Below are 22936 nucleotides of genomic sequence, written 5' to 3'. Positions count from 1 at the left end.
AAACTTTCGTCATAGACAATTCATGCACCACCTAATCCAAAATCGCATTATGGCAGACACTCAGCATGGCTTACGTCCTCATCACAGCACTACTTCAGGCCTCCTAGCCTTTACTAACACCATAAACCATACTTGCAACAATAATTATATATCCTCAGCCCTCTTTTTGGATATTTCCAAGGCATACGATATGGTTAATCACCAACTTGCACTCCACACCCTGCAAACACTGTCTAGATACTGGAGCCTTCCAATGGTTTCAATCCTACCTGCATGGTCGACAGCAGGCCTCTGGCAGAACAAACTCTCTAACCTTCTACCTAACACCCTCAGAGTACCACAAGGCTCTATACTAGGGCCCTTGCTGTTCTCCATCTTCATTAACGACCTTTATACTGTCATCCCAAAAGTCAGCTGTATCCAATATGCTGAAGACTCTACTCTGATCTGCTCAGCCACATCTCCAGTAGAGTTATGGTCAGCTACCCAGACCACCTTTAATACAATAGAAAACTGGCTTTCTGAACATCATCTGATCCTAAATCCCAAATAAACTAAACTGCTGTTATTTCACCAACACGTAGGTCTACCACTTTCACCGTTACCATAACATCAACTGATGGCACAATAATCTCCCTGACCCATCTCCGAAACTATTAGGTGTCATCATAGACAATAATCTCAAATGTGACCTACATGTTAACCAGATTATCAAAGCCATCAATAGAAAACTAGGGTCACTTTACAGAATTAAAGCCTTCCTAGCCCCTCCAGCTAAAGTTGCCATAGCTCACTCACACCTTGTTTCAACCCTTCTGTATGCATCCCCTCTACTCTCGAATATGAACAAGACTGTCCTTAACAAACACTCAATTTGCTACAACCACATTGCCAGGTTTGCCACTGGGCTGCCTTTTAGGACACATCATTGCATCAATCTAAATCAGCTTGGTTGGCTTGCAATACCCAGCCTAATACAGTATAACCAACTGATTATGGCCTATAAAATCCTCTATAATCCAGACAATACTCCTCCACTTCAAATATTATCACCCCCTATAACAATCCTAGACTGCTTCGACCCTCTAACAAATCACTACTTCAGACTAGCAAGTTTAATAACACAGCCGGTGATTCTCTCTTTGCAAACCCTGTAAGTAGATCCTGGAATTCACTTCCAGCTGATATTACCCTACTGTCCACCTTAGGTCAATTTAACAGTAGACTCAAACAACAATTGTCACTTAACTGGCTATGTCAGTGTATCAAGCCTGGCTACCTCGAATGTGTAAAATCTGTGAACCACTTTACTGTGTAATTTTAATTTAATCCTGACTTGTGCTCAGGACTAACATTAACCTGTGGAACATGTTTGACTTGCTTACTTATGTAATCTCTGTAAATAATCTGTTTGTAATATGTAATGCTAGTATTATGCAATGCTATATCTGCTACCCTCGTAGCTTGTCTCCACGGGCCTCCCCTGGAAATGGACATGCATCCAGTCGGACTATCCCAGTCAACAAATGTAGGATAAATAAATAAATCAATAAAATATATTACAGTGACTACAATACAAGTCAGACATTGACACGCACTGACAGCATGCTGAACACACTGGGGCATACGTGGGGACTCAGAATAGCAGCCTGCCTGGGCATCACACACCTCCGCAGCTGGCACACAGGCATATGTTCTATCGGAACAGAGCACATGCCACACATGGCACGCACATCCCCTGTGCCACACACTCACAGCCTGTAGGGCTACACAACACACCTGCTACAGACGTGTCAGGTACCTGTCTTGTGTGCTGCACTGGGGTCCCGCTCAACAGGCTGTATCTGGTGAAGGTCACAGTGATATGCCTCAGGGGCACTATGGTCCACCACAGCACACATGCATACAGGTCAGTCAGAGGCATGGACAGATATGACTCACTCATTGACCATGCCAGTATGGCTCCCTAAGACATACCTCCCTGGACTACATGACAGGGAACATAGAATGGATCTCTCAGCATGTGGCACAGGCCAGTATGAGCCTGATGTTGGTTGCCAACATACCCTCACCAGGTATTCTACCACTATATGTGGGAAGGGTGTTGTATGTCTACATTATGCTCAGTCTCCACTGTCATTCATAGGGTATCCATTGGCTGTCAACGTGTGCTTACATGCTAGGGAAGCCACAATGATGTGCAAGGGTCATCTTGCACGTGACACCCATGGCCCGATGTATAATGGCAAAGCTCCTTGGTACACACATACTACCTTATGCTGCAGGACATGGTTTACATAGCGACCTCCGTGGGTATCACACAGGTTAGGACACTAACAGTGCTGCTACACAACAACAGCAGTGTACACCAGAAGATGCATGCACCAGATACTGCTTCAGCATGGTGAGCTGCAATGTCTGTGCAGTACCAGATTCATGATTCATGGCTCACAGGTGTTACCCATCACTGACAGGTTATGCCCCATAACATGCCTGTCGTCCCCTACACATGTAACACACATGGATAGGGGGGTGGTATCCCAAGGTAACACAGATACACACACCTCCAGGTTGTTGGCACAGCACAAACCATCAGGGCCTACTCATGTGCAGCTAACAGTGTGTCGGACTGCCATCTGGTTCATAGCCTGGCACACACAACCCTCCCATACACAGGAAGACCACCTATCCTCCATAACAACACTGGCAATATGACAGTCTCAAGAACTGTGTTTATATGGCCGGACTGCATCCAGCCAAACATTGTGTGTGAGCATTACTGTAGCTACAACACACTAGTTGAAGGGTTCACAGCATGTGGTCACTGAATTGCAGTGGAATGACATGTTACCACTACCACAACAGGTGGGAACATGCAGCACCTGTACATCGACTACATGTACACTATATGGCCCAGACCAGATGTGTATCCCCTGCTGTAGGTCTTTCACCATAGACACCCGCACTGTATTGAGACATACCACGTGTGGACCCTGCACAGTAAGACACAGTCATATTGGTATACATTGCAAATACCATTTATCCACTCGAGGCATGTGTCAGACATGGTAACTACTGCAGGTCACAGGTATTTATATGTATGTGTCACACACATACATCATGTGTGCAATGCCATTGCTGGTTTAGGCAATGGCATGCATTGTTATGTACAAACACCCACACAAGGTCATACTGTGTGACACAACCACACGTGACAGTTGTGGGTTACCAAAACATACCTATCTGCACTCTGACAATGGTAATAGACACAGTAGCAGAGCACACTATTGGCATTACTAGCCAACTAGCCCTGTTTGGCTGTGCTGATAGTGTGGTGACATCCCTGTGTTTACTGGGGAGTATGCAGCAACTGGTGTATTGTAGTATTTGCCAAAAGGATCTGTTCTCTCACACTTGCATTTACACACACCCTACTACCCCACACACATGCACACTTGCCATTTGCAGGATTCATTCCCCTACCTAACTAAGTCATGACACGTGAGAGAGATGCATTAGCAAAGCGCACTATTCCGTTTACTAGATAGTTCCTCTTCTCTGGCTATACTTATAGGGTGCTGACAACATCAGTATTTTGAAAGGGTAATGTGCATCAGGTAGTGTCATCTCCTGATTGCCAAGACTAACATGTTTTTCACATGGAAATGCACACACACAAACTCCCCACATCCAAACACACACACATGCCATTTACAGGTTTCAAACTCCTACCTAACTACATTACGATACTCGGGAGAGACGCATTAGCAGAGTGCGCTATTCACATTACTGGGAGGCTTCCCTTCTCCTGCTGTACTTATAGGGTGCTGACATCATCTGTGTTTAGAAAGGGGAGTGTGCATCCTGTAGTGTGTTCTCTCAGTTGCCAAAAGAGACATTTCTCTCACACATATTTGCACACACACACACTAACCCCCATCATCCAAACACACACACTTGCCATTTGCAGGATTCAAACCACTACCTAATTATGTTATGACACTTGAGACAGATGCATTAGCAGAGTGTGCTATTCGTATTACTGGGAGGCTTCCCTTTCTCCTGCTGTAGTTATAGGGTGCTGACATCATCTGTGTTTAGAAAGGGGAGTGTGCATCCTGTAGTGTGTTCTCCCAGTTGCCAAAAGGGATATTTCCCTCACACATATTTGCACACACACACACACACACACTAACCCCCCTCATCCAAACACACACACTTGCCATTTGCAGGATTCAAACCACTACCTAGGTTATGACACTTGAGACAGACACATTAGCAGAGCGCGCTATTCGCATTACTGGGAGGCTTCCCTTCTCCTGCTGTACTTATAGGGTGCTGACATCATCAGTGTTTAGTAAGGAGAATGTGCATCCTGTAGTGTGTTTTCCCAATTGCCAAAAGGGACATTTCCCTCTCACAGCCTTTCACACACACAAACCCCACTCACTCACACACACTGAGCATTTGCAGGATTCGAACCCCTACCTAACTATATTATGACACTTGAGGGAGACGCATTAGCAGAGCGCACTATCCAAATTACTGTTCATCTGTTCTGCACCTGTAGTATTTCTAGGGTGCTGACATCTTTATTTCTACAGAGGTATGTAGATGTAGTACTACCTGTCAGGTGGGGGCTAGCATATATATGCATTTGCAGCCACCTACGTCAGGGTCAGATATGAACATTGCACTGGCGGGTTATGTTCTATACCATGCTTTGGGACCACAGGACCTGTAACACACAACACAACCAGTCCAGAACACCACACCCACATCCAGGACACACACGTAGCTTCCCTGGGAACAGTGCCAGGATATGCAGGTATTCACATACACCATTCCAGTTGTTAACATCAGGTACAGGCATATTGTGTGTGAGAACTACTCAGGCCTCTACCACTTTACCCTACAGCCACTACAATTTGTGGGTCCATGTGCTATGGCAGAACCACACACCACAGCCACATGGGTGAAATCATATTGCACCTGTCCATCTGCAACGTGGGTACTCACTGTTCCACACCAGAGGTAGACCACCATTGTTGATATCTGACCATACCCACCTTTCCCTGGACATCCATATCTCATCTCCACCCCCAGGCAAGGTTGTCACTGCACACAAACTGTGTTTAGCACAAGCAGACTCTACACTTGTGTAGACTGGGGTGGATGACTTCAGAGGACCCATGCTGGAGGACTATACTGGCCACTCAGCATAATCCTTGACAATTGCATCCTATGAGCATGTGTACAGTTTGCATTGGTCATGCTATCCCACATATACCCATGACTGCTCCACAACAAGACACCTGTCAGCTGTACACCAGCCATATATGCGCCATTTAACAGACAGAGTGACCTAATACATTGCAGAGCTGTAGCCCACAGAGGGAGGACATCTGTGGACAGTTCCAGCATGGCACTTCATCCACACATACTCATTACAACACAGTGTTGACAGTGGAATCGTCCAGAGAATGCAGATAGGGCTCCCCTCAGTCTGTTATTGACGGACACCTACTGTCAGAGATCCTCAGCAACCCTCTCACAGCACACACTGACAACATGGCTGTGGCTTAGCACATTCAATCCCTGAGACCTCCACGGTGCCCCTGATTGACAGAGGCACAGCTCACTAGCCTCACATGTTGCCTTCTGTGACCTACTTTACAGTGGCATGGTAGCCTACTATCCTGGGGATGCAGATGCCAAGCACACTCTGGCTGAGCTGTCATTCCCTGGGGCAAGAAGCCTAGTATTGACCTCTACACCCATGCACAATATTTGTTGTGCTGTTCTACTGTTTGCATGTCTTTATTGCCATAGCATTCCCTGTTCCTATGACCAACTTGTGTATCTGTGGCAGATGTTTGCATATGATGGCGATCCACTACATCACTTATGTCCCTGTGGTCATTTACTGTGTGCACTGGGCTGATTGCTGTGTTGTGGTTGGTTCCTGGACTGACACGTACAAATACCAGATATGTGTGGCCAACTGCTACATCGAGATATGGCCTAAGCATGCCCAGTTCAGCCTTTCCATGGCATGTTGTCTGACATATGCCTCATTTGTCAAAGTGTGTGATCATGCCCAGTGTGAGCTTTCCATATGTTGCACTCTGAAGTCCACCACATATTTGGGTATGTGTGACCTTCAACAATATCGCACGTTTATGATTGTGTCTTGGGTGTCATGTTGTGTACTAACTGGCCAACTGCTTCATGTCTGCCACAACAGGGATTATACTGTGCCTGCAGGAATTGCATGGGATACTTTGCAGACAGTTCTCAACATACTTTCATAATGACCTAACACTGTAGTACCGTATAGTGTACTGGTTTGGTACTTTCAATGTGGTGGACAGTATCCTGGGCTTTAGTCCTATGACTGCTTGACATCTTCATAGTGAGCACAACAGACTGTGTAGGGGCCAGTTGTGCACATATGACCATGTTGCAATATGTTCAGATATGGACTACCTACACCAGGCTCATCCAACATTGCTAGTGTATTCCACAACATGGGTGGACATTGGCAAACACTCGTGATGTTCCGTAGGCCATTTCTGATGCTAGTCACAGGGTGTGTTTGTCCTTCAACACACATTGTAACTGGAGTTTGCCATTACATATGTCATGGTTGGTATACTGTGCCTCCGTCTACTTCTGACATAACAGTGATACCCAGGGTAGCCTACCATCTCCCATACACTCATCAGGATGCCTCTTGAGGGGTGTCGATATGTGGCTCTCTGGCTGACTGTACCAGGAGTTTACTGAAGTGTGGGGGTGCCTTCTGTGTTATGGATCATTCTGTACAGCTTGTCCTATGTATGTCAGTGCTGGGGTTCAGGCCTCTCATGTGCATAGCTCACTGCCGTTCAGATTGTACAAGGTGCAACATGTTCATTCATTCCAGGTTGGACATGGCTTCATACATCAGGCACAGCTTTCCTGTAGCTAGGAAGGATGGCGGTGTGTGGGGCTGCAGTTTGTTTACTCAGGCAACACATGGCATCTGTTCATGCTCTTTGCTACCCCTGGTGGGGTACTGTTGTGGACTTTACAGTTGATGGAGGTGTCTGCTGCTGTATATCCCACAGGGGCTATTGTAGTCAGTTGTGATGCTGATGGAGGATGGCTGCAGAGCCACAGTGAGTTCCCCTTATCTACATATGCCAGCTTTCATGTTTGGGTGGGTATATGGTACATGTTTCTGCGAACACTACAGCCACATGTTTGTCCAGTGCAGGATATTTATCACCTTTTGTACCCAGGTCTCACATTACATGTTAGGTACCTCATGGGTTAACACCTGTGTGGTAATTTGTGGGCACTTACTGTATATCCATGGTGGTTGTCTATACACAGTTCTGCAATCAGCTTGCTGACAAGGCTATGGCTACAGTTGTCTGTTTGTAGGTGTCCCTTTTGTGGGTTGCTTGTGTCAGCTGGGGGTCGGATATGGTGGGCTGTTTGTACTCCTCTGCATACATGCTCAGTCACAGTCCTTCCATGTTGGCCTATACCTATGGGACATGTCTACAGAATGGGGGGGGGCCAAGACCAGGCCTTGTGGGATGCCACTCATATCCGCTTTGTAGTCTGACATGGATGCGGCATGTCTGACCATGTCAGTTCTGTCCTTGGTCTGCTTTGCAACCCCTCTACTGACATAGGGGTGTATATTTAAGCTGGTAAACATATCCGTACTGAACACGTACGGTATTGTCTAGAAGCATGTGCACGGTCCAGCTACGCTGTGTGGAACACATAGTCCTCATCAATGACCTTAATGACTGCTTCAAATGGGTCAGACATGTTTGGGGGCCGGTTCTGCAGTTACAACAGCCACAGTGTGTAGGGTCCAGTATCAGTAGGTCCACATTAGCCTTCTGTCTGCGGTACATACTGATCCTTTCCATAGCTGTGCAGAACAAGCTTGTCAGGATCCTGGGGTGGTAGTTTGGAGTATCCATTCAGGCAACACCTTTGTTGTGATGGACCACTGTTGTTGTACACTGCTCTTTGGGCACATATCCTGTGGTAAGGCTGACATTGGCCATTAGTGTGATTTTGCATTCCATTATTCTTGGGGTCCATGTTGGCCTCAGCACAGGACACCATCACATACCTTGCTGCTGTGTGTTCTGCTTTGCAGATGATGGCTGTTACCTCAGCATCTGCAATGTCAGGGGACCATCTGCTGGGATAGGTATTTTGCACTTGGGGGGGGGGTGTTTGCACTGCACCTGACAGGTTGTATGTTAGCAATATGTGTGTGTGTTTGGTATGTTGTTTGTAATATCTGTGTGATTCGGAGCATATCTGTGGATGCCCAACATGGTTCCTACCATCAGTTGGGTAAGCCTTGTGATTATCCTTAGTGTCCTGTACGTTTTGTATCTTCATAGGTTCATGGGTTCATAGTAGGCTAGACACCCTAGGCCATTAGTAAGCCTAGCTAGACTGTGTGTGTATTTCGCCACCCCTTGCTATGTTCAACTATGGCCATTTATGAGGTTCTTCACTGTGCCTCTGTCTGGTCGTGACACAGTGGGGACCCCCAGTATACATGTATGGTCATCCATCCACTTGGCATTATTCATGTTGAGGGGTGTCAGTGAGGGGCTCTGCCTACCATGGATTGGGATCCTGTTTCTGGGTGTGGGGAGCCTATGGGTTATGTATCTGTCCCTCCAGCACATCTTATTTCATTATGTGTTGAGGTTGACATCTGTGACTCTCACAGCTCCAATGGCTTTGATTTCCTGTGGTGTAGCATGTCCATTACTCCTGTGTTGGACATGGCCTTGTACAACAGACATACCATGCCACTGTGTAGGCAGTGTGTGACTGCAGTCAGCTGGGGTGTCTACAGCCAGGCAGCATATGACATATATTTCACACCCTTTATCCTGTTGGTGGGGTAACTATGAGGTCTTCCGAACCGCTGCAGGTGTCACGTGCGGTACATCCCATATGAGTCATTGTACTAGATTATGGGTCTGATAAGGGAACAGTACAGCGGCACAGTGACGTCTGTTGATGTTGATGTGAATCCTTTCCTGATATGGTGTCCAGTATCAACAGTCTTCATAGCCACATTGGCATTGTGGCTGTCACATGACAGATTAATGTCGACCTGTGTCCCTAGGTCCCTGATTACTCCTTGCATACATTATGGTTTGACACCTATGTGGTATCTTTTGTGTACCTTGTCTGGTATTTGGTGGGACATTCATACTGTCCAGTGTCTTCGGATGTCTCGGTGGAGTTCTTGTGTGTGAGCGTGTGGTCTGTCTCATGCTATGGACTGTACAGCAGTTTTGACTACAGTTATGTGCACATGGATGGTGTCCGCTGCTTTGTGCATTGTCAGTTACCTGGCTATATGGGTGTCTGTGCTGCATATGGATACTCCCCCTTCTTTGATGTCTTGGTGCAGGTGTTGGGGCCATAACACATGATATGTGGTATAACCTAGTAGTGCTGGTGTGCTATCACTAGGCTTGCAGCAGGCTTCTGTCACTGGACAGACATCAATGTTCTCCATAATGGGAAGTGCCTCAGGGGCATGCATATTGCAGTTTACACATCTGGCATTGGTCAGCATTACCCTTATGTTTCCTACCACTTATGTTTTCTAGGGTGGTGGGTAGTCTTTTTGGCCTTGCCTACATACGGCTCTATGGAGGCAGCAAAGGACTTATCCAGTATCCAGATGCACACGGGTAACAGCTGACAGCCATCCCTGTAACAGCAGCATGGCTTGTCATGCTTGACATCTCAAGCAGACACACATTAGACCCCCTTGGACTGACAGCTGTAACTGTGCCAGCTGTTAAACATGAGCATTCTGTGTTTGTACTGTGGCATCATTCTTGGTGAGGGTTGGATGCTGCACACAACCAGTGTCATCCCGCCCTGGGGTACATACTTGGAGGGACCATCCATGTCTCATTTGATGTTGACCAGGGAGGTACATCTCAGGTAATTCACACCAGCATGGACATTGAGTGCATCATATTTCTGCTTGCTTTGGGGTGACCTGCGTACTTGTGTTAAGTGGCATTTTGTGGCAGCCTACAAGCAGCTTACTCTACCCTTTCCCTTGTTCAGTCTGGTGAGTGGGACAGCTGTGTGTCTGCCTATACAGACACCTATTACAACTGTATCAGGCATGTTGTTTCTCCTTCGGGCCTGTGACTGTTTGGCACACCAGCTTTGTGTACTATTCGTTGCATGTGCTATGTTTGAAGGTTGTGGTTGCTTGTGATCTACTTTGGAGGCTTCTGTTGGTGTGGTGTGTTTGTAATTAAGGCCTCTGGGAATATTTGTCTGTGTTTATGTGTTTGGTTTACAGTTGTGGTAGGTCTATGTGGGACTGGGTTTGTGGTGTATGTGGTTACCTTCTCCTCCTGACTAGTGTTGACAGTACTGAGTTGTTGGAGCTCAACCTCTGGTTTGGATACATGGATGCATCTATCACATATGTTTGTATTTATTGGGGGGTGTTGTGGTTGTCTGTGTACTTGGTACTGGCGTCACATTGCCTCTGGATTTACAGATTATACTTGTTGTGGCTGGACTTAGTGGATTGTATGTGTGGACATATGTTGTTGCCATACTACTGGTCAGTGATTACTTCCCTTTTTATGTTTGCTCTATCATGTGGTAACTTCCTCATTCTCTTGCATGGTTTGGTAATGGCTGGAGGCCAGCATGCCAGATGCCTGCGTGTATGGCATTGTGTGTTGTTGTTATTTGTGATTGCATACTCCAAGCATTCCTGACTGTGTTCATGGAATGCCTGTATAACATGTTCTGTGGTGTGTCCCATATTCTGCACTTGTGCATGGCCTTTTGTGGATTCAACATCGGTTTTGAGGGCTGCAACCTATACTTTACACATGTTTTTCACTGTGGTATTCTGGCCAGGGACTGGGGTCAGGGTGTGTATATCCAGTGTGATTACTCTATGGTCTGGTCTTACCAGTGAGGGGTACACTTCTCATCTTGCCATCCAGTACACATGTTGCTGATTATCACATCCAGTATGCTTACCCCTCTTGTGGGAGTAGTACATTGTTCCTGGGCATTTTGGTTTATGGAATCTGGGTGATTTTCTCCTACTGTGTTGGTGCTAGTACAATGCTACCAGTGTATGTCTGGGTATTTTCAGTCAAGCAGTATAATGTGGTTTGGGGGGCTTGATATATTCATGTATTCCGACATAGGCCAGGTGCTGTTCCTGGTATTAGGACAGTAGTCTGCAGCAGGCTATATACTGTGAGGCAGTTTTAGCCATTGGTATTTGACCATGGCTATTCCATGCTGCTTCTTGATGTGGTACCAACATGGGGGTGTGGTTATCCTTGCCATTTCTTGCTAGTCACCCTCATTTTGTAGCTTGTTCCATGTTTTGTGGCTGTACAGCACAGTATGAGGTGTGACCTGGTAGTGTTAGGGTGCTGATGTGAGCGTTGCCCAGTTCTCTATTACAGGACTGGTATCTACATTCTCCTTACTGTGTGCGTTTACACTGCACACATCTTGCTGTTCATACATCTGTCATGGGGTAGTATTGCATCTAGGTTCCTATCCCTTGTAGAACCTATGAAGGTGGGTTTGTGTTTTGAGACTTACCTATTCAGGGCATGCTGTGGGTACTGACAGCCTTTGCCGGTATCCATGGGGCATGGCATGATAGGTGCACGCCACCCCTAGCAGGTGGTGCATCATGTCAAGCTCCACATATCTTCCCAGCCTGTGACACACTGGCTCCCTTTTGACTGACTGCATTACTTCAGCCAATTATTGTACTTGATCTTCTTGTCTTCATAGTGTGGCATCATGCTTGGTGAGGGTGAGATGTTAGGCAGGGTCTTCATGTTTGCATATACTAGATGGTGTTACATTGCTTAACACATGGAAATCATGCCTCAGGTGGTGCTGCAGGGCTGCCTCTGTCGGATGCACATACTACATTCCCTGTACATGTTTGAGAGCAGGTTGTGTCATGTTAGGCATCCCTGTTACTATATGAGTGAGTCAGATAGGGGTATCATTCCCAGGGTTCCTACTGAGCCAGTGTATGTGCTATGCGTTGCCTCTTTGCCAAGGCCAGGGCATACTGGGCACGCCTCCTTCTGCCTACTGGGGCAGGCTCAGGTTGTTCCTTCTCCGAGTCACGCTCTGCCTGTGATGGCCTTGGCAATGGTGGGGGGCTGTTTGGCCCGGCCCTATGCTGGTCCTGCTGCAGCTGTTTTCGCAAGATCATATTATGTAGCATAGCACATACCATGACAATTTGGGTACATGTAGTTGGTGTGTACTGCAAGGCTCCACCAGATGTGTCCAGACACCGGAACCGTGACTTCAGCAGCCCAAACACACGCTCTATTACATTACGTGTTTGTGCGTGTGCCTCATTATGGCGTTCCTGTTCAGGTGTGTGTGCGTTTCTGATGGGTGTCATCAGCCACGGCTCCAGTGCATAACCTGCATCCCCCACTAGGTGTCCGTGTAGGATGTCCCCATTGGCAAATGTCTGGTACAGCTGCGTCAAATGCCAGATGTGGGAATCGTGATAACTCCCAGGGCAGCCAGCACACACATTCATTATTATGCCCTGGGCATCACACACAACCTGGCAGTTGATGGAGGGGAAGCCCTTGTGGTTAATGTAGGCCCTACCCCACTCACCGGCTGGTGCTTTGATGCGTATGTGCGTGCAGTCTATTGCACCCAGTACCTCAGGGTATTCCGCTATTTGCTGGAAGAGACGCATATTGCTGGCCAATACCTCACGGGCATTGGGGAAATATACATGATCACCGACATGTGCTGACATGGCATCCAGGAACTGGTGTAGTACCCTGGAGGCTGATGCCTGTGATATCCCCATCATATCGCCAGTTGGTCTCTGGAAGGTACATGTTGCTAGTATTCTTAGGCCAACACATACCTTGGTTTCCACTGGGATGGGTTCCCCTCTGTTGGTTCTGTGTGTGAGGCATGGCCTGCACAGCTCAACAATTTGCTGCAGGAGCTCTCTGTCCACTCTATAGCGCTCTACTATCTCCAGCTCATGTAACCCATGGTAGGTGACCCTGGGCCTGTACACTCTTCTCCGTCTCCTCACTGTGGGTTGTCTGGCACCATCTGCATTGCACCACCCTCAGCAAGTCGCCTATGTCTCATTATGACAGCTATGGCAGCCCCTAACATTTCTGCTCTGAGTGAAGCTTTTTCAGTTTTCACTTCTATTAGCTTACTCCTGTCTTGCAGTGTCTCTTAATGGAAACATCCTGCACTACTGTTTGCAGAGTTTTAAGCACTGGGCTGGGCTACTATTCTGCCTGTGTAATTGCCTGCTTCTAATTGTTTTCACCTGCTAGCTTCAGCAGTTATCCCTGCTAGCTTCCTATTAATTCTGTTGCTTCCTTTTTCCTCTCTGTTTCCTCAGGGGGGAGCAACGTGCATAATATCTGAAACACGCTCACAGTGGCTTACACGCGCGCACATGTGCTTACATAATTCAGAATCTACTTATTCGGGTTAAAACGCATATACACCCGCGCAAACACTGTTACACGTCTGCCAACAGCCTCTAACATACTCAGCCTGCCCTACACATGCGCACACCCGCGCAAGCAGTGTTAAACATCTCCCAACACGCTCCCATATGCTCACACTGCCTTACACGCGCGCACACTGTCCTACTAGCGCTTCATGGCGAGCACACGTGCGCATGCACGCCCAGCAAGAAACTTTGGTGTAAGTAACAGTGTACACCTTCCATTTCTTGACTTTCCATGACTTATCTAGTGGCACACCTCTTTCCATGATCTGTGCCTGTCATCTGTCATGTTACACTGGCCTCCAATGAACTGCATTTCTTTCTACCATTCCCCCCTCTGATGTCACCTATCTCCTACTCTATTCCTCCCCCTTATGTATCTCTTACACTACTCAGACTGTGCTCATTTGCTATGTGACTGTGTGATTCAGTATCCGAACCCTCATTTACATGAGATTGCCTACTAATGCTTAGTTACATGTCTTAGACTCAGCTTCCCCCCTTAGCAACCACTACACGGTGGCCATGTTGTTTTTGGTCTGCTGGTCCCTGCATTGTCATTCCATGTATTGCATGAAACCTACATTTGTGGGTTTATAACCTTTTTTTTAATGTTTTTATACAGCGCAGCCCGTTTGCGCAGGGCTGCGCTGGGTTTAAACATCGCCGAAAAAAAAAATATATAATTTTATCATTTTGCCATCGGGTTGTATTGCCAATGGCCACATATTTGGCCATTGGCATGCTGCCTGAGTCATATGCAACCTTTTTTGGAGCTGACATCGCTCCGTTGTGGATTTTGCAGAAATGTACTCAGTTGTCAACTGAGTACATTTCTGCAGCTAAAACGTCTCCTACACGGACTGGTTTCTGCTTCGGGGATCGCTAATATACCTCATTTGCATACCTTTCGGATGAAAGTGAGGTATTTAGCATGTCCATGCCCAGTCCGTGTAAGAGACGTTTTAGATGGTCTCTTACACGGAGCTTAGGGCTGTTCCTGAATCGCGAGGCTTGCATGGAGTGTTGCACGTCTCTTACACTCTGTGCAAGCCTTCGTGAATCCTGCCCATAGTGTTTGAGCAGCTTGGAGGTTTTTGTCTATATAAGCTAAGCAAATACAGATAACAATAAATATCTTATTCACTTGCGCAAGCTGTGGATCAATGTATGTATGTATATGTATGTATGTATATGTATAAAGGCCTCTTAGATCATCAAGCAACAAACTACTACTAGAAGTCACCAACAGCTACAATAGCTATGGAGACACACTATATAGTAGTTCAGTGGCTAAAAAATGGAACTGTCTCCCCATTAGCATACAAAACACATCATCCAAAGCCTACTTTAAAAACCTCATTAGGCAACATCTCAAGCAAAGTTGGCAGTGCCATGACTGCTCCCCAGGCTAGTGAAAGCGGATAAGGTACACATACTAAACCTAGAGTTTTCACAAACACTGGCTAAGGTACAATGTATGTACTGTACCTGTGTACTATGTATGTATTCTACCTATGTTCCAAATTTCAGCTGTACACAACAAATCTATTAATTACCTTTATTTTTAAATTAATATTTTCTTGGTTATTCTCTCCACTGTAACTGTTATGTGCTGCATACCACTGTAAAAAACATGTCTTTTGTAATTTGTGTGCATACCGATCATGTCTAAATATCTAAATGTATCTATAATTTTTCTATGTGGAGATTTTCTCCCCAGGCCTTTGCTGAAAAAGGGCCTTTTCGGCTCAGACACCCCTGGTTAACAAATATAAAATAAATAAATAAAAAATGTCTCTTTAAGAAACCTCCTGTGGGCATGTACAAGTATATTTAGTACTGAGCACGTGCAAGCCAGAGTGCCATTCTGTACTTAGCTATTGAGATGTAAGCATGCATGTGTGTAAGCTCTATGTTAATAGGTTTGTTTACTTTTACTGAAGCTGTTATGCATCCTGATTTGTTTCTATATATTAAAGCTTCTTAAATTAACTTGCCTGCCTTGCTTGTCTTCTAAGTGTAGAGGGACGAGTGACACAAGCTGTTAATTGATAAATGTTTAATAATTTGATAGCATAGATGTGAATGTTTTGTTTTTCTAATATATTGGCAAAATAAAAAAAAAAACATGGTGTAGAAATTGTTGGTAGTCTGCCAATTAGAGTAAGCTGCAATAAACAGAAACATTCCATATACTTGAATGCTCATAATATTATTTTTTTTATGCTTGCAGAAGTGATCGAAATGCATTTGATTGTTTTTGCTGATGTTAAGTCCAAGATTGTGAACAGTGGGATCAGGGAATTTGCCCTTTCCCCCACTGTAGAGTGAATTCGGAATTAGTATATATAATTAGCTGGGTGTGTGGGTCGCACAGATCCCACACATGGGGAATCAGGGGGGCTTTCCCCCAGCAAAAAATGTGAGTGTTTTTTTCTGAGTTTTGGCTTTCAGTCTTTCAGAATCAATGTTTAAATGTTCAAGATTTGTGTACTTTGATGTTTTGAAGTACATCCCAATGAACTTGCCTCACCATTTCTTTTGTATTTTCTAAAATCCTCATCAATAGTCATTTATCTTCACAAAATGTAAACCTACATGTGGGTGGAAACAGTTCAGACAGCTGTCCCAGTGTTTACATAATACATCCAAAAACCCATGTGTGTGTTTTCAGCATATATTGTCACAAAGGCCATGCCATACTCAATTTCCTTAGCATGTGTTTCATAACACAGCAGTTTATTCCTATCAGCCTTATCTGCAATGCTTCTAGACTGATTTATACAACCCTTCTTATAAATCCCTATCCACAAACCTGCACGTTTGCTCCTAAGCACATTCTTGAAAATATGACATTTTTGAGAAAATCCTTTTTACTATCCTAAATCGAGACTTAGGAATGTTAATGATACTGTGGATGGGATGACAACTGCTACCTTGTAATAAAGTGTACTTTGAAAAGGCCTTTCTGTAATATTAATTAGTGTGCAGACTACAGTTTTGGACTGAAACATATCCCAAAATTAATTACCATTTAGCTGAATATCTACAGCTCTCTTTCCTGCTAAGAATTGTCAATAAAGAAAAATCACAAGTGTAGAGATCCCCTAGTACCCTTTCATCATCTCTCTCATGTCATATGAGACTCACATATTTATAAAGTTGGTTTATTAACTCTTTAGACAATAGCTTTTGCAATCTCAATAAAGTCTGGAGAAAGGGGATTTCAGAGGAGCTGACAAAGAAGAAATGGATGGAGGCATACAGGAGTTGCCACTGTCTTAGTCTATATTATATTATTATGTTTAATTTATGTAAAATGATTAGGTCTTGGCGACACTCCCCAGACAGATTAGGGATGAGGAAACAACTGGTGCATACTGCCTGTTGGCAATGCAAATATCATTATGAGCTGACTGTTTTCACATGATAAGAGTGACATTCAGTTGTTAATTCATGATATGTCACCCTGTTTGTTGAGCATCACAAATTAATTTTCTTGATTTGAATGAATGTTAAGTTTTGGCTCTTTGGAATCTCAAGGGGGTGCTATTAGAATAATGGTTGCCTCTACCTTTACTACTGTCTTCAAATTTTGGATAATTCAAAACGTAGATTGGAGCAAAGATCTGATTAATTGTTTAAATAAGTATGTAGGTTCAAACTGTAAACATTATATTGGATTAGATTCCTTTTGGTTCACATTATTTATTGTTAGAATATTCTAAGTATTGAAGAACTGTGTATTTTCTTATTATGTGATTTTCATGCATGCCCAAACTAAGACCTTTGTCATTTATTTTTGTTAGTTCCATTTTTGCTGTTAGGGCTGTAGTTATGTTTAATCTTCTTTGTTGTGATTTTCATGTTCTGTAATCAATGTATATTGCTCTTGTGGTTGCATTTTAATAAAGTTTGAGTTTTCTGGAAAAATACATTAAATAAATAAAACAAATAAATAAATATTAGCCCTAACAATATTCTAATGCTTGAAGCCCTGTCAGTCTGGAATGATTTTATATAGGGTCTTGACTTGCAATGTGAGATTTCCTCTATCAGTTGAGGACAACATGTGGTATCCTTCAGTCTAGCTGTTACCATTGCAGCAAGGGGGACAGATGCTGTGCCAAAAAAGTTTGTTTATTTTAACAGAAGAAGGAATAGGTGCATTATGAAACATAACTTTATCAGTCCAAATAGTTTGACAAAATGATGCATATCTTTCCATCATACTGATTCTAATATATAGCCTTGAAATAATTGTTTGTGGTCTGCATTAGCTTCTTGTTTGCACCACAAGTGTTTATTAAAGTTTTCTTTGTTGGTGTGGTATATAGAGGGCATTATACATTCATTTCCATGTATACATTTTTCAAAATGATGTTTTTCAGGAATTTTTTTTAGAATTATTTATTTTAATTAATTAATTAATTAGTTAATTAATGTATGTATGTATGTTGGTATATTGACTGTATTTTTTGTGTTTGAATCTTTGGGTTTACTGTTTATGTTAGATGGCCTTATAGTTAAGTATGGATGGTCTGTATCCATGGTTTACAGTAATTATATGAGGAAAATTGAATGTTCGAGGGAGTGTCTGTAGAGGGGTTGGTCAGTTCTTTGGAAATCTTTATATGGTAAGGTAAGAGAGCTGCTGGATGTACAAGGTAATTGCAATGTCAAAATATGCAGAGTTTTTATTTTTATTTTTTTTTATCTATTCTTTGTTTTGGTAGAATTATATGTGATTACTGCACTGGTGGTCAAGCAGCTTATGTGAGAGACTTTAATATCGGCGTTTCACTGCAATGTATTGTACTGTGTGAGCTGGTTGTCCACTCTTCACTGTGATGTAACCACGAGATGGTATAGATAATTTTGGAGAGGGGTACTTGTCTCCCCCCACATGGGGGGTGCAGTTGGGGCAAACCTGCAAAAAATATTTTTTGTGTGCTCACTGTTTTTCTGTTTTTGGTATTTAATTTTTGATTAATGGTGAGCCCAAAAAAAAAAAGATCTTTAATGGCTCATAGGTAATTCTTTTATTTTTATTGCATTGTGTTGATTGGAGTTATCATGTGTATTAAATGCAGGAAGAAATGGATACTAATGTTTCATATACCCATATTTTATTGTATGTTTCTGCATTTTATTCACAAAGCTTCTTTCATAATTCCATTTCAAGTTTTCAGTTTCAGAGGACAATTTTTTATGGTTCACTCTGAATAATCCTGTCTCATATAAATGACACACAATTATTCAAACCCAAAACATTATAAACCATGGGATACTTCAAATCTGAAAAACACACAATCATAAAAATAGTTTTTTTGTAAATGGCAAGCTCTCCTACACTCCTTATAAGAGGACATGCTTTCATATCCCCAAACTCTATCCCTAAACACAGAAAAAATGAGGCTGTGATGGAAAGGCAACACTTACCTATGTTTTCTTCACCGACGTTTATCACCATAGCAGCTTAATGATGATAATTTAAGTTCAATATTTTGAATGTTTATCAAGTGTCTGAACAATCTGTAATGTTCTCGAATTCTTTCTGAGACTGGGATTTAGTACAATTTTTTTGCTTTCTGTATATAGCACAGTCTCTGTTGTGCTTTTTTATTTGTGTAGATTTGTTCTTTCTAATGTAATTTGGGATTTATTTCAGGTTTCAGAAACATTAAGAATGACAATTTGAAAGACCATCTTTGGGAATTGGGTAAGTATTTCATTCTTATTGTCATTTAAATGCTGAAATTTGATTTTCTGGTATGGTTTGGGGTAGGGAATGTGATTTTATTATGTTTATAGTGCCTGTGAGGTTTGGTCCTCTGAGGGGAGTGTTGCTGAAATCTCTGTTTCTAAAGATTTCATAGCCTCATAGGAAACACAAGGCAATGGACTCTTGTCACCATTTACACCTTGACATTGCTAACCCTTAGACCAGGCCTCCTTTTCTGAGGAAGGTTAGGCCAGTCAAGACAGGGGTGATTTTGTGAATACCCATCCAATAATCAACTTCCCGTTTTTAGGAAGATAATGTATCACATTGTTTAATTCGCAATGGTAGTCTATTCCAGAACCGAGGGAGGTATTGTATAATGTAGCTATCTCTCCACCATATTTATTTACTGACGAAGATTTATATATTTGGTTCTGGTATTTGTAAGACTATTTGATTTTTGGAGATGGAAGAGATCCAGGACTACTGTGCCTCTAATGGCATGGAAGACAAGGCGTAAATCTTCCTCCAGGAGTCTATAAGAATAAAGGTGTACCACTTCCAGTCTTTTCAGGTAGCTTAGGGGTTTTAGACTAATGATCTTCTTAGTCTTTTGAAATTTCTAGTGAAGTACATCCTGTAGATGGCATTTTATTCAATAACTGGCTTAATCAATGCTGAACATAAGGGGGCAATGACCTCTTTAGAACTGGATTATATTTCTTCGGCAATTAGCTGCACTACATTGAAGGATTTTCTGATGATTGTTGTTACAGGATGATCAAGGAGAGGGAATTATCAACCCATGTTTCAAGATCTTCAGCATTTTCATTTGGGAGTGGTGTGTTGCATATAGTTTTCATTTTTTAATTTTATGTATGTGTACAGTGCTTAACACAACTTATTTTTTGTTCTCTCTCTCTCTCTCTCTATATATATATATATATATATATATATATATATATATATATATACACACACACACACATACAGCTGTATGTCGTATTTATATATACATTTATATTCATACATTGTCTATGGTGACTGACAGGTCACATAACCAACACTGCCTACTCCTATTGTTACACTTCCAGTCTGAATCTCATCATCCTGAATGTAAACTGAGTGCTGATGTTGAAGCAGGCATGTTAGACAGCTGGATAGTTTTCTTGTTGGCTACCCATCAGTCTTAGCTACCCATCATTCCCCTCCTCCTCTCATTCAAAAATGTGTGTAAGGCTGCTCAAAAACAGAGCAGATAGCATTTTTCCCTGCTACTGTTGAGACACTTTTCACACCAAGGATTTTTTTAATCTCCCATCATATAGCTTCTCCAGGCATTACTACCTGTAAATTCAGCAGTAGCATGTTTCTCACCCATTGACCAGATGGAGGGGAACTAGCAACTGGGTGCTTGAGTTACCCCTTCATTGACTGATCATACTCGGTTCTAACTTACACAAGTGGCCAGCAGCATAAATAGATGACCTGCTTTGTGCCAGGTGACTGGCTTATAACTACTTACATATGATTTTCTTAACTTGTTGCAGGTAATCAGCTAAAGGCACTCTATATGAACTACACACTTGGAATGTACCTGTTGCAAAACATCTAAGAACTAAACCATATTAGCAATGCATCATTAAGATTCATGAGGGTAGTCTTGTGTGAAAAATCCCATAGGTTATATACTTTAGTGGATTGGCACACTGATTACATAGAATTATATGTGAGACCTCCTTAAACAAATATCATCTCATCAGTACTGAACTGGACACAGGGTCTACACACATGAAATGTAGGTGACCACAAAGAGAACAGTGGAAATCACATTAATGGCTAAAACTATCATCCCTAATACTGTCTCAGTTTCTTCATCAAAAAAACTTCATTTTCTCTGTCAAAGAAAAATATTTAAAAAGGACAGCTCCTTGGCATACAGGGGTAACAAAACCCTGTCTTATGACCCAGGTAACCCATGTTTGATTAGCAGCTTGAGCACCTACTGGAGCTGGCATGGGTGAAGTAAGGAATGACATGGCTCTGCCAGCTCACCTTACTTTGGGGGATGGCAGTGGAGACAGTGGACCACATAGGAGCATAAGCTTCAATGGATTTACATCAGTTATAGGAATGAATGACATGCCCTGTATGACACCAGCAAGATGTTATTGCATGTTATGGCTATATATCGTAGGGTTAGGACTTATATATAAAACCCAGATTTCCCCATGTAGATGATGGCACCAGTCATGTCTAGTTCTTTGCTCACCTCTAGAGGAACAAACAAGCCAAATGAGTGGCAAGAGAGATGCTTGTTGGTCACAAGGAAGACCAGTGCAAAGAAAAAAAAATAATTACAATGTGTTTGTAGCTTTTTGTATTCAGTTATCAAAATGGTGTTTGTAGATTTCTGTATGCAATAACCAAAAGTAGAACTTTTTTCTGGTCCATGGGATTAACCCCATGGCTTTCCTTTCCTGCACCAAACTGGCTCTTCTATTCTTCCATGAGGGCAAGAATTAGGCTTCACCAGTCTGGGGGAACAACCTATAGTCCATTCATTCCCTGACCAGTGAGTCTTACCAACCCATTTGTTCTCTCACCTATGGCAGAGTCACGGGCTAGAGAACAGGCTGGTCTGCAGATCTTTGTGTGCTCTCCTCCCCCATCCCTGGTGGCCTGAGTGTTATACACTGTGCTGTGTTCCAAGCCTAGTTTCTTAGTCAAGCAGCGCACTGCTTGCAGGTTATACACACTATGTTGCTTGTTGTGGGTGATGCATCTTCACTCCAGCAGGTGTCACAGATATAGTAAACCAAGCCATTACCTCCGTCCAGGATATGAGAGCTAGAGTTGGCAGCACAGTCCCATCCTCCATAGAAAGTGCCAAAATATGGACATTTTATGCAAAGTTTTGCTCTGGGCTCTTACAAGTATTGTGTTACAGAGAATAAATTGTGTAAATTAATGCGGCTACAAAGAGCCATATGCGGAAATCCTGCTGAGACGATAGTGCTACCTAACTGGCTGCAGGGAAGGAATGGAAAACCTAAAGAGAACTGACATATAATTTATTTAGCTAGTAAAAGAGCACCAATTCCACTGGGAAAATCCCATAGAGTTTGGTCTATTGAGCTTCTACTCTCCTTGTGGAATGCAGTAGGAACAAACATATGCAACCTGCTAAACTGACAACAGAATTTCATACAACAAAATAGCACAGTATATACATCCTTGAGTTTTAGTTAATGGATACAAAGTGTGTCCTAGAACACTGCATGTTTAGCACTTTCCCAGTAGCTGATTTTATTAATCTTCTCTTTTTTTTTTTGTAATTAAAACAGCACTATTTTAGAAAGAGAAGCATCCAAATTTTAAGATTTTACTTTAGGAAAGTCTGTCACTAGCCATTCTCAGAATCCCCTAAATTCAATGACAAAATAGTAGATAATAGGCACCATGGTATATGTAAGCTTTTGGGAAAGTTCAGGTAGCAAAATATAAACCTTGACATGAGGAAGTGATTGTAGGAGAGTTTGTATCTTGAAAACCTTATGATATCTAGTAATTAGTACCAGTATCAGATCACATGTAGGTTATCTGTCCCTTAC

General features: G+C 43.0%; 1 protein-coding gene across 2 annotated transcripts in view; it reads right to left on the bottom strand.

Annotated features, from left to right (window-relative positions):
- Positions 1–22936, bottom strand: part of LOC122811948 (double C2-like domain-containing protein beta) — a 1736177-nt gene that overhangs the window by 14213 nt on the left and 1699028 nt on the right. The gene's annotated exons all lie outside the window — the stretch shown is intronic.

The sequence above is a fragment of the Protopterus annectens genome, chromosome 9.part0 (genome assembly GCF_019279795.1).
Source record: "Protopterus annectens isolate FY-2018-M chromosome 9.part0, PAN1.0, whole genome shotgun sequence".
In the NCBI taxonomy this organism is placed as follows: domain Eukaryota; kingdom Metazoa; phylum Chordata; order Ceratodontiformes; family Protopteridae; genus Protopterus; species Protopterus annectens.
The sequence above is the reverse complement of the archived record's forward strand: the minus strand, read 5'-3'. Positions and strand labels throughout refer to the sequence as shown.